General features: G+C 51.8%; 1 protein-coding gene and 1 pseudogene across 5 annotated transcripts in view; both read left to right on the forward strand.

Annotated features, from left to right (window-relative positions):
* The window catches only part of Syt2 (synaptotagmin 2), a 106183-nt gene that overhangs the window by 62390 nt on the left and 27789 nt on the right, over positions 1-16004 (forward strand). The gene's annotated exons all lie outside the window — the stretch shown is intronic.
* LOC141414132 (small nucleolar RNA U13) lies at positions 12768-12858 on the forward strand (annotated as a pseudogene).

The raw sequence follows: 16004 nt of genomic DNA on the forward strand, positions 1-16004 counted from the left end.
ACTGAAGGGATGGGGTGCAGAACAACTGAATGTGGTGGCTTAGCTTCTGAAGAGGCCATACATAGCTCCCTGACCCTCCAGTTAGGTGGTGAGACCATTATCCTTCCTGGTTCTTAGCATCTCCAGCCTGGTGGGGAGGAGATGGTTTTCTAGCTCCTGGCACCCTTTCTGCACAGGGTAGGGAAAAAGGTCCCTGGGACACTAGGAGACAGGGACTAAAGGGGATGCCAAGGGCCTCCCAAGGTCATGTTGCCTGCTCTCCTGTCTGCAGGCAGGGCTGTGTGCACCACAGATGAGGATGATCAAAAGAAGTCCTCTCTGCTTAGAAAGGGCTCCACCTCTAGAGCCCTTAGCACCCACTGTACAATCTGACAGCCCCGGCCACACCAGGAAGTCTCGGCTAACTCCTTCTTGGGGTAGACTCCAGTTCAGTCTTCTGTTGAGATGAATAATAGCCTCTTTTTGAGTCTCTGTGTTGTGGGAAGAGTCCTGGTTTAAGACAGGAGAGGGGAGTTGAGTTTATAGGCTCTGCCTCCAATTTGCGTGACCTTGTGTGACCTTGGGCAAGCCCCTTTCTTGCTTTCCTTGCCTGTGCATTGAGAGGATAAGTAACTTCCCAGGAGCTTTCTGACACTGCAAACCTGGGGCTGAAGTTCAGGGTTTGTGCCTGAGTAAGAGGAAGGGGCCACATGGGGGCAGGTGGTCTCCCAACAGGACCTCCCCATGCTCTGCCTCTTCCTGTGTTCATCTCCAGTGAGGAGACAACTTGAGACGCGATACTCTATAGTAGTGGGGACATTTTCCACACCCTGGAGGAAGACCTCAGGACACCCTTGTTATTAGCTGGGTGACCTTGAGCAAGTACCTTTATTTATCTCTTCCAGCTTCAGTGACTTAACTATCAAAATACCAGGATAACAGTGATATTCTAGGGTCGTGGTGAAGATTAAACAAGAAACACATGCAGTGCGGAGCCCTTGGGGCCCTCCATGAGCGGTAGCTGTCTTAATCATAGTCAGGCAGCTGTGAGCAGCAGCCTTGGGGAGCAGGGAGCTTGTGGACTTGTGGTGTGATCTTCCTCCAGGGGCCAGAGCTTGCCTGCAGAGTGGAAGCAGCAGCTCTGCCTCTCTCTGTCCCTGTCCCTGTCTCTGACCAGTAGTCATTCTGCAGTAGATATTCAAGGGAAAAAGAGATTGCTTGGTGTTCTTACAACCTCACACCTATTTTCCTCTAGTTCTCCCTTCCCCACCTCTGCCACCTCTGGTCTCTTCTGTGGTTATGGCAAAATGGTCCTTTTACTCCACTTCCTGAAGCTTCCAGGAACAAACCAACTGAACACCAGAGAGGGATGAGGCTGGATGTCCCTGGAGTGTGTGGCTGGAAGCTTGTCTACCAGGGCTGGCATGGAAGGTATAGTGAAGGGACTGGGTTCATCCTTGGGGGTGGGGGTGACTGCAAGTCTCAGGACAAACCAGACTGGATATGTGGGCAGGATAAGGAATGGCATTGGCAAGGCTGGGTCTTGGTTTACCCCAAACTTGCTGTGTGACCTCAGGTGGTCACATCCCCTCTGGGCCCTGGGTTCCTCAATTGTGAAGTAGAAGGTTGGTTTAGGTTAACCAGAGTCCTGGCCCTGTGTTTCTCTATGGTGGCCCAGTTGGTTCTCCCTTTGCCAAGGCTGTATAGGCTGTGGTGGGACATTCACTAGGGTAGTTCAGGCACCTGGCACTCACTGCTTCTTGGTTCCATCTTGTGATTCAGCCTGGGGAGAAGTGATGAAGGTTAAGGACAGAGGCTTTGCAGACAGACATGTCCAGGTGCTTTCCTTAACAGCTGTGCTAATTTAGGCAAATTACTTAGCCTCTCTGAGCCTCAGTTATCTCATCTGTGAAATGGGAATAACATTCCCTATCTCTAAGAGTTCTTATGAAGAGTTCATGAGGATACTTTATGTAAAACTTCTGGAATATGGGAAGTTCCTAGTGTGATAGTGGGTCAATGTCAGCACAGAGGGCTCACGCCAGAGGAAGGGTAGAGCAGAACTCACAGTTGCCATTGCACTGGCTTCCATGACAATGTGTCCTCCTGCTGTGCACCCCAAGAGTTTGTATGCACTGATCCTCATCACGGGGCCATGCCAAGGAAAAGTCAGCCCCAGGGGGCTTCAGGCTGAGCATGAGTCTGCTAGGGAGAACTGTGGAGGCCAGGAAGACTCCTGGTTATGAGGGAATTCAAGCCAGAGGCATGTATCCTTTCCTTCGAGGCTAGTCATGAGGAAGCTGGGAATTCAGGCCTTGGAGGAAAGGCTGAAGGAGCCAGGGCATTGCTGCTGCAGAGGGTGTTGAGTGAGGGAAGCTCAGACTGAGGCACCAAGATAAGTCTTAGAGATCAATCTTCTTTTCCAGTCTCCTGATTCCGATTATTGGAAGACTGAGGTTCAGAGAGGGGGAGTGCCTTACCCAATGTCACTCGGCATGTTAGAACCAGTGATGAGGTTGATTTGGCACACGTGGATCCTTATCAGGGCTCCTTCCTTCCTGCTAAGCATGGAGCAGTTATTTTCCATCTCTTCTGGTATCAGAGCACAAGGTACAGTGCTTTGGTTGCAGCAAGAAGGACATAGGTCCTCTTCCACATACCAAGATCATGGAGTCCAAAAGCCCATTTTGCAGGTTACAATGCTGAGGCCCAAGAAGACTGCTGGACTTGCAAAGGTTACCCAATGTTAGGCCAGCGTTCAGCCAATTACACCAGCTATGTCCTGCTTCTCAAGTCGGACCCGTCACCCGGCAGGAGGGCAGGTAGAATGTGAGAAAGTAAGGAGGGCTTGGAGACGAAGGAGGGCAGGAAGACAAAACACAAGGCCAAACGACAGAAATATGACTTCCAAGACATGCTCGGCTTTTTTGGCCCGCCTCCATTGGCCCTGCTCTGAGCTGCTGGGCTGACAGCCTGCCCTGCCCACAGAGAGGAAGGAGACAATAGCCGGCCCCATTGCTCTCAGTTCCACTGGCAACGCTGAGTGAAAGAAAGTCAATATTTGCCCAGTGGCAGAGGATGTGCAAGAAGTCTGACTTGGGGTGGGGCAGGGGTGGTCTGTGAAGGGAGGTAAGTGGGGGAGCATGGGGCCGCCAGTGTGAGCACTTGCCTTCTAAAGAAGCCTTTGACTTTTCCGCATTAAATAACCCTTTGTGTCTGAGTGGATCCTGAGTGTTTGTGCCTGCTAGTCTGCACCATCCTCCCAGAAGCCCAATCCTAATAAATTTCCCTTATTGTTTGGAGCTGATGCCTCCCCAGCTTCCTGCTCCCTGGAGGAATGGGACTTTTGAAGGTTTTGCAGAAAGGCCACGGAGCAGATGACCCATTGAGCAGTTCTCAGGCAGACGCAGGGAGGAAGGCTGCCTTCTTTATCTGGGTCCCCAAGCCAAGGGAAGGATGTGGAAAAAGTCGTTGGTAGGTCAAGAGAGGTAGTGAATGATTTTTTTTTCTGCCTTTGTTTTGTTATCTTTCTATTTTTCTTCGGTCTCCCTCCTGCTCCCTTTTCTCTGTGCTGAGATTGTAAGGGGGGCGGAGATGGAGGTCCACAGCCTTTCCCCTATGAAATGAGATGCTTGAACCTGTAGCAGCTGTGGAGGCTTTAATGGCTTTTGTGATTGCTAAGTTGCTCCTGGAGCCGAGACTAAGCAATTTAACAAAGGGTGCATTTGGATGCAGGAGCCCTTCTAGTGTGAGGTGACAAGGTGACAGAGCTGTACTGTAGCAGGAAGGGCTCTTGTAAGGTACAAGGAAGGACTTCCAACCAATTGTGGGTGTCACTACCTCTTGGTGAATCTGCCAGGTGCACAGGGGTGGGAGAAAAATGAAGTTACTCTTGTAGGAACCAGCCAGCACTGTTACCTGCCCCTGAAGGGACCACAGTTGCATTCTTTTTTTTGAAACACTCTGCCAGCCCATCACAGTGACATTCTTGGAGGTCAGTCTCACCACCCCAAGACTAAATCTGGCTCCTTGACATCCATTGATCAACAAGGCTGACAGGCCTTGGAGACCAGCTAGCCAAAGTGACCACCCAAGCACCTCTGTCATAGGCTCAGGACAGCTCAGCTGAGTGAGTCTCTGGACAGATAACTACTGCAGTACCTATAGGCTGTCAGCAGGAATGTCTCTCAAAGCTGCTGCTCACAGCCGGCCAGGCGGAGGTGCCAGCAACAAGCCTGTTTCCTACTGGTGGTCCAGACTCCAGGGCAGCCTGGCCTCCAGGCCCTTGCTCCAGCACATGGCTCCTAGGCACAAGCACAGCCCTGCTCCCAGACAAAAGTGGCCTCCCTGCACCTGTGGTCCTTCCTGAGCAGATTCTTGGTGCCTCTGGGGTCACCTTGCCATCTTGCATGTGACTGGGAACAGTGGACCTTGTGTTCCAAAACTACTGGCGCTGTTGTGCCGTGGCTAAGACCCAGGTGCTTGGCCAGGGTGGCCCGTGTTCAAATCTCACCTCCTCCATGTTTTAGCTGTGGAATTTTTACTAAGTTATTCAAATCCTTGTGACCTTGGTTTCCTCATCTAGAAAATGACTTTAGGGTCCATATAAGGATTTAATGTGTTAATGTTTCTGTACGTCTTTAAGGATAGTAAGTACCCAAGACAAGAGGCTATAAAGATTGAACTATGAAGTGCCATCAAGACTGTTACTATAGTGTCTCTTAAAACAAAAAGGGTCATTTTGAAGATAAAGAAACTTAGCACCAAAGCTGGGAATGGGGTGGGTCAGGATATGACTGGATTTGATTAGAAAGATCTAGAATACAGGGAATCTATCATTGAGTTACCATACATGGCAGTAGACGAGCTCTTTCTTCCTGCTTCTGGCCCAATGTCTTCCTGTCTTCCTCACCTCTGCCACGATGTCCTGGGAATCAGCCGAGGTGGATGCAGGTCTGGAGAAGCCAGCAGGCCTAGTGGATGCACAGACTGACCTCTTCCTGTTTGTGCTGTGGAGCACATGTGGGCTTGCTGGCCCAGGCCCTATCATATTGCGTTTTCTACAAATGGCACCAAACCCAATGGGTTGTTCTCCCAGTGAGGCCACTTTGGCTATATCTGGCCCCTCTTATTTTCTGTTTGTCCTCTTCTGACCAAGAAAAGAGATGGTAGTTTTGTTTCTACACTCTCCTTAGTAGGGGAGCAGGAGTGGTTGTGGACATAACCACAGTTGACCAAGCAGAGAGCAAAGGGTGGAGAAGCTTCCTTCAAGCCAGGATACCATGCCTGAGAACCCCAGACAGATAGGCTGAGCTAATGCTTTCTGTGGGATGTCAACAGTGGGAGCCCCTTTCCTCCTGCCATCCACAGCAAGGGGGCTGCCAAGAAGCTGGGCATGGGCTCATGCCACTTTCAGCAGCATTCCTGCCAGGTCAAGGGCCCAGGGTTGCTTACACCCTGTCCCATTCTTTGCCTGCTTCCTTCCCAGGGTGGGAAGTGGAGCCAGCAGAGCCTGCTGACAATATTTATCAGCCATGAGCCTCTTTCATTTTCCCCAGCGTCCTCTGCCAAAGGCTGCAGGGGTGACCAGACTGTAGATGCCTAAGCCAGCAACTGAGAGATGCCCACTGCCCCATATCCCTGCCACCTGGTCATCTGGGGTGAGTGACATGTTTAGGGAAGGGAGGCCACTTTAGTGCAGATTGCTCAGGGCATTGGGAAGGGGTGCCTGGTCCTCAGGGATTCTTCCCAAGCATCATCTCACCAGGAGCCCCAGAGGTGAAGATGCTTGACCAAGGGCCCCTCTAATGTCAACCATCAACTCATGAGCTGGAGACCCCTGTATATCATCCACGCCATTCCCCAGGCTTCCCTAGACAAGACTCCAACACTGGCTGGAAATATAAAGTCACCATGTGCCTGCCTCCTGTGACCTTGGTCCTGATCTCAAAGTCCCCTGACCATCATCCCTCTGCAAGTTGGAAGTGTTTAGATTAAGATAACAGGTAGAATTTCCCAAGTGGCCTCATTGGAACAGGGAATGGAGGCTTTTCCAAAAATAGTTCAGGGTAGACCTGGCCTTGAGCTTGGGCTACATTGGATATTAGGGGCAGCTTCAGAAAACAGCCCTGGACTTGCAATTTAAACAGAGGGGGAGGAGGAGGGGAGGAGGAGGTAATAGAAGTCTATAATCAGGTCCAACAGCCATGTGACTTTGGGCATATTGCTACATCTCTTTGGGCCTCATCTCCAAGTTGGGATTGGTACTGCTTATTAGCTTATTTATAAGAGTTTTAAAATATCTATTTACTTACAAAACAGCTTTATTGAAATTTAATTCATATACCATACAATTCACCCACTTAAAGTGCACAATCCATGAGTTTTAATATAATCAAGAATTGTGCAATTATCACCACAATCTAATTCCAGAGCATTCTTTCCACCCCTCAAAGAAACCCCATACACATTGTGGTTTCCTTAGTTTCTCTCTAGTCACCCAGCCCTGACCTGCTAACACCTTACTTCCTGTCTATAAATTTGTCTCTTGATTTTTTTTAATGGAACCCTACATTATATGGTCCTCTGTGAGCAGTTTATGTACGTAATGTTTCAGGGTGCATCTGTGTTGCAGCGTGTATCAGTAATTCGTTTCTTTTCATCGCTGAGTAACATTCTGCTGCGTGGATGTACTGCATCTTATTTACTCATTCAACAGTTCCTGGACATTTGAGTTGATTCTACTTTGCAATCACTATGAGTAATGCTGCTATAAACATTTGTGTAACGGTTTTGGTAAAGATATGTGTTTCCGTTTCTCTTAGGTATACACCTAGGATTGGAATTGCTATAGCGAATGGTGTATTTATTTTTAAATAGCGTATTTGTATTATGAGATGCTGTTCTAAGTATTTTACATGGATTTTGTCCTTTAATTGTCACAGTGCTCTGCATTTTACAAAGTGAGGAAACTAAGGCACTGTTTGCAGGATATCAGGTAACTTGTCTGTGGCCCCTCAGCTAGTACAGCCAGGTTTTGGATGCTGGCAATCCAGCCCTTAGCTGTTAGAACTCACTTCATCCAGTCCACTGCCTAGCCTGTGGTAGGTGTTCAATAAATGTCTGTGGAATCCAGGGAAAGATGACCAGACATCTGCATTTCTCTGTCTGACCTACTATGTGGGTTTAGGGTTCAGTTTCCTTGATAGATAAAGCATCCAATGTGGCATTTAATAAGAGGCGGGCATGGGGGGAGTGTGGTGTCATGGAAAGAGTCCTGGATCCAGCTCTGGCTCTTTTAGTCACCTGCAAAGTGATTTGACTTGGAAAGGAAATCAGTTCTCTTCTTTGGGGCTTAGTTTCCCCATCATTCAATAAGAGCGAGAAGACTTGATCCTAAGGTTCCTTCCAGGGAACCTGTCCTGTGTAAGCTCCAGTCTTCCCCAGCAGCCTGAGCACCCACCCAGGGAGCTAAGCCTGGGGTCCCTGCTGTACTCAGCAGCACTTCTCCTACCGGATGTAACAGATCAGATGGGGAAGAGGGGAGACCCGTCGTAAGTCTCCCTCCATCTCAGAGCCCTTACCACGGGCTGAAGACCTTCTGTAACCTTTCCCAGGAAAGAGCCATTTTGCCTTCCTTCTCTGTATCCTCAGCCCTCCAGAGTCCTGCTCCGTGTAGGGTCCCTACAAGTTTGTGGTCCAATGGACCACACGGCCACAAAAATCTATTCTCTCACACCAAGAAGAGATCTTCTGAGACTTGGTCCCACTCTTGGTTTGGGATCATTCAGTCATTCAAGGGAGGTGCCCAGCATGCATTAGTTGACTGAAATCTAGCTCAGTATTTGAGCTAGTGGTTGCCCGCAGGCCCTGGTCTCTCAGTGCACTTTTCCCCTCTCCTTTTCAGTGAAAGCACGAGCTTCATTTTCCAAAGTCAAGCAAGGCAGCCACACTTACTTTACATCTTCCAGTCTGGACATTCCCACCCTACACGTTTCCCCTTTACTCCACATTCCTCCTGCCTGGAACCTGCCAGTCAGCCCTCCTGCGTTCCAGGTTCTGCACACACATGTGACTCAGAATGATGGGTTTAACCCTGGGTGCTAGGATGTGTAGCGTCCTTATTGTGGATCGGGAAACCAACTCAGGACAGGGACATGACTTCTCCAAAGCCACCATGCTGGCAGGAGGCAGTGGGAGAATTTTAGTGAAGGCCTAGTCCCAAAGCCTCTGTCACTAGACTGATAAGAAAGGTGTTGTGAAGTGCTTCTTTGGGAGCAGTCCCAGGAAATCAGGTGAGCTGTCTCTGGGCAGGTGCACTCTGAATTCCTGGGCAGACTTATGTCTGTGCATCTTGTCTCTACCCCTGCCCAGAGCCCCAGGGGTACTGGTTTGGTTTTGCCTATTAGCACCCTCCCCTGGGCCTTGACCTTCTCTGGGCAAAATGGGCCCTGACAGTCCTGCGACATTTGCTCTGCTTACCCAGATGGTCAGGTGCTGGCTAAGCAGCCTTCTTCCTCTGGCTGTGGATTTTGTCTCTGGGTTTCTGTTCTTGACTCTGGTGTGACAAGCTGCAGTCAAGGTCCCCAGCTCCCCTCCCCCACTCTGCACATCTCACTATTTTTAAGCTCCGTGGGCTTAATGAGCTGCCTGCAATGACACATCTTCAACATTCTACCTTTTTTCCTAACAAACCTCAGAGAGTTAGGGTGGGTGCCTTCTCACTTGACAGCCCCCACTCCACTCAGAGGGTCAGAGCCTGGCTGGTCCCTAGCTGGACCCAGGCTTGACACACTGAGACCTGCCCTGTAGTGTGCCCCCAACTCTACTGGGTATGATCCTGAGGATTCCAGCTCTTAGGAATGGGCCTCTTCTCCTTGTGCTGCCCTCTGCCTGTCTCTCTCCTCTTACCCATCTCAACTCATCCTGTAAGAGTAATGATGCTGCCAGAGGACTGTGTAACTGATGACCACTTCTCCCTGAGGACACACTGCCTGGGGACCTGGGTGAATGAGGCCAATGAGAATGGGAGGAAGGGAGGACCAGGATGATCATGTCAGAGCTTAAAGACGCGCAGGGCTGGAAAGGGCTTAGGGTTCATCCAGTCCAATACTGTATCCCCCAGCTGAGTGCCACCTATGACATCCCTCCCAGGAGTGGTTCAGCCTCAGTTCGAATACCCCCAGTGACAGGGCACTCATACTTCCAGAGGCCGCCATGCCATCACCAGATGCTGCTAATTATGAAAAAATTCTAGTTTGTGCCTAAATCTATTCTCTCACACCAAGAAGAGGGGAGGCTCCCCAAGGGGTTCATCTGTCTCCAGCCCTCACTGATGCTAGAGGAGAAGAGGGGCAGAGGAACATAAGTCCCCCTTCCTGGGAGTGCTGGGGATGTGGGGTGAGCCTTTGCTCTAAGGGGACCTAGCTTGGGGGAGTGGGAATGCTCAGAAGAGCCAAGCTACTGTTAGACAAAGCTGAGGTCACAAGCCTAAAGTTCTTCCAGCTTCACCCAAAAGGTACTTAGGCCTATGACCCAAAATTAGGAATATAAAATCAGGCCAGCCCTGTCTATGAAGACAGTTACATGCTGGCTTCCTGCTATCAGCTTCAGGGGCCACATCAGAAATTCTGATGACAGTTTTAGCCAGGGGCCAGGCCACAGGGTGACCAAAATGCCCTATGGCCCCACAGAGCCATAGCTACTCCACGCCTGAGGATTTGGCCAACTTGGAAGAGCACTGAGCTAGGGACCAGTCCTTAGGCAAGTCACCGCCTCCCCTGGCTCTGTGTCCTCAGTGGCTGTAAAATGTGTCATGTGGGCCTTCAGATGTGATGTGGAGCCAGCTCTGCAGCTGTACAATGCCTTGTGTGGGCAGATGAACTTTGGTCTGAGCTGCACTGTGTGGGGGCACAGTGTCCTCAGTAGTCATGTGAAGGGGACAGTTCTCTGTCCACTTCCTGCTCCCTCATTTTTGGCCCAGGGCAGGGGCCATTCCCAAACACTTGCTGGACGATCCCCCATGAGAGGATTCCAAGAGGTTCTGGGGGTCGTGACCCAAGGGGGCTCAAAGGTCCTAGGCCAGGCTCTGTGGAGCAACTCCCAGAAGGTGGGATCCCTGGAACCAGAGATGGCACTCAGCTACATCATCACCTTCCACGTCAGCATCCATCAGTGGATGCTTCTGGGGTGGTGGCCATGAGTAGTACCATCTTGGTTTGTAGTTGTGGGATGTTCGCCAAGCATCCCTAGATCTGCTTCTGGCCAAGAACTTGCCAGGCCCTTCCAAGTCCACTCATTTCCTCTAAAACTGTGACTCAGTGCTGCTCTCGTGGGAAGCTAACAGAGTGGGGCTCTGTGTGCCTTCACCCCATGTCCCCCGGCAGGACACCTGTGCAGCCAGGAGTGCTGCCCATGGTTAGGCCCACAGTTCTTTCTGCTGGACACAAACTTCTTGTTTGCCTTTTTTCTTTTTGATTGAGTTGCAACTTAGATTCAGGAAAGTTTACAACTTGCTGGTACATATGCCTGTATGAACACCAAAGAAATTCCCTGGTCCCTTCCCAAGCCCTACTCACCCCTCAAATGTGATGGTCTACCAGCAGAGTAGTTTTCAGTTCTTTCTGGCTTTCTTCCCATCCCTGGCTGTTCCTCAGTCTCCCTTGCATTTCTTCTTTTTCTACAGATCCTCCAAATATTGTTGTTCCCTAATGGCCATCTCGGGCTTTCTTCTTATGTCCATACCGTCCCTGTGAGTGGTGTTTGTTCTCCCAGTCCTCCTTGCCACTTGGACTATAAGAACCCCAGAGCCATAGCGTTCACTGCTGACCAAACACCTGACCCCTGAGTTGCCCAGGGGGCACCACCACTTGAATGGTCCACTGGCATTGCTAAGTTTCAACTGGGATATCCTTCTGGAGTCTGGACAGTGTTATCTCACTGAATTCCAGCTTATCACCTGTTGGATGGGAGTGGTACCTAGAGGAAGAATAGCCAGGCTCTGCTACCTTCTGGGAGGAGGAGAGGTCAGACACCCAACACGTAAAAACTTAAAACCTGAGCAACCAAAATGGAGCCGCAGTGGTTACGTGGGCAAGGCCACAGATGCCAGCAGATGAATGGGTATCAGGGAGGGCTGAGGCATGGCAGTATCTGGACACAGAGGACACAGAAGGAAGAGGCTAGGGGCAGAAGAGTGGACTTGGCCCAAATCTGGGCTTCAAGAAGGCTGGCTGGGCTGGAGCTGAGGGTGTGGGTGGGAGGAGGACAGTTTATTAAGGGAGGCCTGGAGGCCAGTGCAGAGGCCTGAATTCTTCCAGGAAATACAAAAAAGGGTGTTGAGCTTAACCCAGTAGTGATAGGGCTGTTTAAATATCCCACTAGCTCCCCCCACTGGAGCCATCCTGTGTACGCTTGCAGGCTTACAAACGGGATATGGGCATAACACCCTGCTTCCCACACTTTGATCCATGCCTGTTAGTGCTGTGAGGCAGGTCCCATTAGCATTCCCATTTTGCACATGAAATAACAAGGCCCAGAGAGGTTAAGCAACCTGCCCAAGTTCATGGGCTAAAGTGGCAGAGCTGAGACTGGTCCATCTGCCCCAAGTCCAGGTGCTAATTCACCCCACTTAGCTGCACCTCCTGTTTACTTGACTCCTGTTCTGCAGTGGAGCTGTCTCCTCAGTTTGGATCTCATAGAATTCCAAGTTGGGACTTTCCAGTCCAGTGTGGAATTTTCCCCTCAGTGCTCCCCTCCTCCAGCCTGTTGGCTTTTTGAGGCTGTGGTTCGCCCCTCCTACATCCCTACTTCCCACGTCTGTTCCAGCCCCCAGGCCAGGCAGGAGGAAGTTGGCTTCTTTGGGGAATCTAATTGCACCCCCAGGGCTTGCATGACCCACTTAAGTTTCTGGACAGCTGGAGCTGTCAGAGGTGTTGGCAACAGTGGGCATCTTCCTTTGATGAGTGGCCGGCACAGCTCTATCTCTAGGCCTGGCCAACATCTGGGAGGGAGACACTCATGAAAAGAGGAGACCAGACTATGTCCTTCTCAGCTAACCTTCTCCCTAGGTGCCAGCCACCCATCACCCACTGAGAGCAAACTGGGCTAGCTCGACTTTCCCTAGCCCGCAGCTTGGCGCTCAGATGAGATACTTTGCTATGTGGGGGTGCATTGATCCTTTGGGTAAATTGCTATGATGTGAATGTACACTGTGTAGCATACCCCACCTGGCCTTGGTCTCCTCATCTATAGAACGGGAATAATAGCAGCTACCTCCCAGGGCTGAGGGTGAAGCAAGATGCAGCATGAGCATTTAGAGAACAGTAGTGAGGTCTCCTCTCACTCATATTGCCCCTGCCACCTCACAATTAAGACATCCCAGTGGGGAGCTCACTGGGGCTGTTCGATGGGAAGGAAAGAGGCCTGATCTGGCTAGGTCAGGGTCCAAGTTCATGGAGGAGCCTTGGTTGTCTCCTCTCTCGAGTAGCAGAAATCACAGCTGCTCCTCTTCCATGAAGGCCTGAGTTTGTATCTCCCTGGTGAACTAGTGGGGATCAAGTTGGGTTTTAGTCATCTTGTGTTATCAGTGTGTAGCAAAGGGCCTGGCATAGAATTCAGAGTAAATGAAAGTGAGGGTCAGGAATGGAGCATGGTGTGCTCAGTTATAATCTCAGCACTGAAGACGCTGAGGCAGGAGGGTTGCCAGGTCCAGGCCAGCATGGGCTACACAGTGAGACCATCGCAAAAAAAAAAGGAAGTAGGCAATCAGATCAAAGAGGGGATTTAAGATCCTTTTTTGGTTCATAAGTGTGGTGATTGGTGTTCACACCTTTGCCTCGCTCAAGCTGGTTACGATGTTGGCCCATTACCCATCTGATGTAGAAACAACAAAAGAGAGGGCCTTAAAAAGTTTTAAACATGGCAGGGGTTATTTTCAAGATCAGGTAAACTGGACATTAGTAAGGAAGTCATCTTCGTGGCCTTCCTTGCCTGTGTCCCTGGAGGTCTGCCTGCCTAGAGGCCGCCTACCTCTCTCCCTCTAGTGGAGGACTCTGGGGCAGCAGGCCTGCCCACCCACCACCGCTGAGACCACTCAGGCTTGGGGTGTGAATCTGGTTTAAGCAGATGCACCTCCAGCCGGTCCTTCCTGAAGCGGAGGTTTCCAGAGGGGAGGAGAGCAGCAAATGACGAGACCCCACTTCTTAGTCACCTGCTGCCAGGCCCAGCAGCTAGGCTGCCCCTCTGGGACAGTACAGTGGGGCCTGGCAGGAAATGCAGAGGTAAACAAGACACGTTTCTACATCATAGCCCTTACAGTCCATGGGATGCTGAGCTGCTTACACAAGTGAGAATAGAACCAAGGAAAGGAAATACCAGGTCCACGTCACGCCCTCACACTAGCTTCCTTAAGGCCCATCACATCCCACAAGACAGAACCTCACCTCCGACTGTGGCCGATACCCAGAGATGCCAGCTCAGCCTCCAGGGTTGTTGAGTGTCAGATTGGAAAGCGGCCCTGGTCGTCCTGCAGCCCATGTGCACATTACTGCCCTAGCCCAGTGCCACCATGTTCCCAAGCGAACATTCCTGGCATCTCAGAAGGTGAGGTCTTCAACACTGTGGGCAGAGCACTTTGCAAAGGACAGGAAGCAGGGTGAGGACCCAGGACACCTGCGGTGGTGTCAGGTCCTGACTTAGGTGCCTTTGCAGACAGAGCCTCCCTCACCCCTGAGGGATGGGATGCAAGGGATGATGGGGATCCTGGGGTCTCTTCCAGCCCCAAAACTCTGTGGGTCTGTCAGGCAATCCACACTATAGTCCGTTCCTCTCATTATCCAAGTACAGGGCCTTCAGTGATGGCCACGGCCTCCAGCACCAGTGGTGTGGCAGGGGACCCGGGTTCTTCCTTCCCTAGGGCTTCTTGCATTCCCACCCATGACTATATAACACACTCTTGCCCAACACATGTACCCCACACCTACACACTTGACTGCACACGTCCAATAGCACGTGTGCATGCCCGTTCACAGCCCACATGTTCCCACACACTGTTCCCACACATGGCGCCGACCATCTGATACCCCCACCATGTCCCTTCACTGGCTGCTGTGGCTTCTCAGCTAGACCTGAGAGATGGAGAGCAGCGCCTTTCCCCAGGCAGGGTGGGCAGATGCCCTGGTGCTGAAGTTCTGCTTCATTTCTTGGGTAAGGGAGCAATCCCTCCCTCCGGCCTCCTACCAGCTGACCCCTCCCTCCCTCCTTTCTGGGCATGAGTGTTGACTGGGACCTGGAGGCAGTGAACCAGACAGGGGTGCCCAGCCGTGTGTGGGGACCAGCATGGTGCTGGTAGAGATGGGGCTGGTGGCCGCAGTGGCTGCAGACAGATAGCAGGGGACACTGCTAGGCCTTAGCAGCCTGGAGGCGGGAAGGGAGGAGGCCCCCAGGTCCTCTCCCAGTGAGCTGGTACACCCAGCAGCTAGCTTCAGTCTTTCCTCCTGCCCCCTGCCCTCTCCCCAGACAGGGGCACATTCTCCCAGCTTATAACCCACACCTTACTACACACATCACCCCTATCCACAACACACCCCACCCTACACCCTATTAAACACACCCCTTTCCACCACACCCCACTACACACCTCTACTATATGTCACGCACCCACCACACGCGTCAAGCATGACACTACACACCCTTACCCACCACGCACAGCACACACCCCAGGCCACCACAGGCCGCCACATTAAAAGACTCTACTCTCCTTCCTAGCTCTGTCCCAGGCGCATAGGTGGCACTTGGCCAAGCATGAGTTCCATGCTCATGGCGGTTAGTTAGGGAGGAGCTGCGTGACTTTCTGATGGTTTTTAGCTCCAAATGAAGTGTGCGTGAGGCATGAAGCTAACAGGATGGTTGGACGGTGTGGTGTGTTTCATGCTAGGCCATTGCTGCTGAGCCCAGAGGACTCTTTCCGCAGTGAAGCTTCCCCAGTGCGTGCGTTCTGGAGAGAGAGACACGCTTTGATCAGAACCAGAGCAGAGCCCTCCCTGCACACCTTCTTCCTCTCAAAACACGCACATACCAAGGTCACCGAGGTCCCATGACACTTGAGGTGGCAGACCTCCTGGGGTCCTGCCAGTGCTCCACCCACCACACACACACTTCCCTTCACCCATACCAGGCAGCCTTAGGCCATTACACCCAAGTTTCCATCTCTTGCCACTCAGTCACCTAATTGGGGACAACAACCTCCCTGGGCTGTTCTTGAGTGTCCTGATCCCTAGCCAGTGGGAGGTCCTCTCCTCCACTGCAGAGAGCTGCCTACGGGTGTGGGAGAGACTGTTGGTGCCAGGGAGTGCGGAGCTCTGAGGGATGGCACAGGGTTCTGGGGAGGGGCAGCCCTGGGTTGGAGCAGCTGGATGCCTGGTGGGTGAGGCCCGCGGCTGGGCTATGACTCAGCAGCTTCTCCCCCTTGGCTGACCGAGTGGCCCAAGTGGTGGCACTGCAGCCTAAACTCTCTCTAGACAGCCTCCAGCTCCTGTTCCCACAACTGTGGCTCCTCCGACCTCTCCCAGGGCAACCTGTGAACCTGACTGGGGAGGCAGGAGGCAGGAGAACAGAGGAGCCTGACCTGAGGGGCATCACCTCATCACAGCCACCCTGCACCCTGCAGGTTAGCCTCAGACAAATGGGGCTGGTAGGGCTTGGCAGGATGGGAGGAGGGGCAGCAGGGCCAGGGAGTCAGGGAGCTCATAGTGGGCAGTACCACCACAGTACTGCCATTTGATCAGCCATTTGATCTGTGTGGCATGAAGGAAGGCCCAGCCTGGCCCCTCAGGGCCTCAGTTTCTGCATCTTTCAAAGGTCAGCTTTGGGATGCAATTGACTGGGAGGCCCCCCTGGGCCTCGCAGGCCAGATTTGATTTGTCTGTGATTTAGGAAGATTCACGCCTGGGGTCCAGGCTGGAAGAGCAAGTGTGGCAGGTGAGAAGGGCTGTGGTTTGCAGCACCTGAGTCAGAGCTTTCTCTCT

This window comes from Castor canadensis, chromosome 11, assembly GCF_047511655.1.
Source record: "Castor canadensis chromosome 11, mCasCan1.hap1v2, whole genome shotgun sequence".
Taxonomy (NCBI): Eukaryota; Metazoa; Chordata; class Mammalia; order Rodentia; family Castoridae; genus Castor; species Castor canadensis.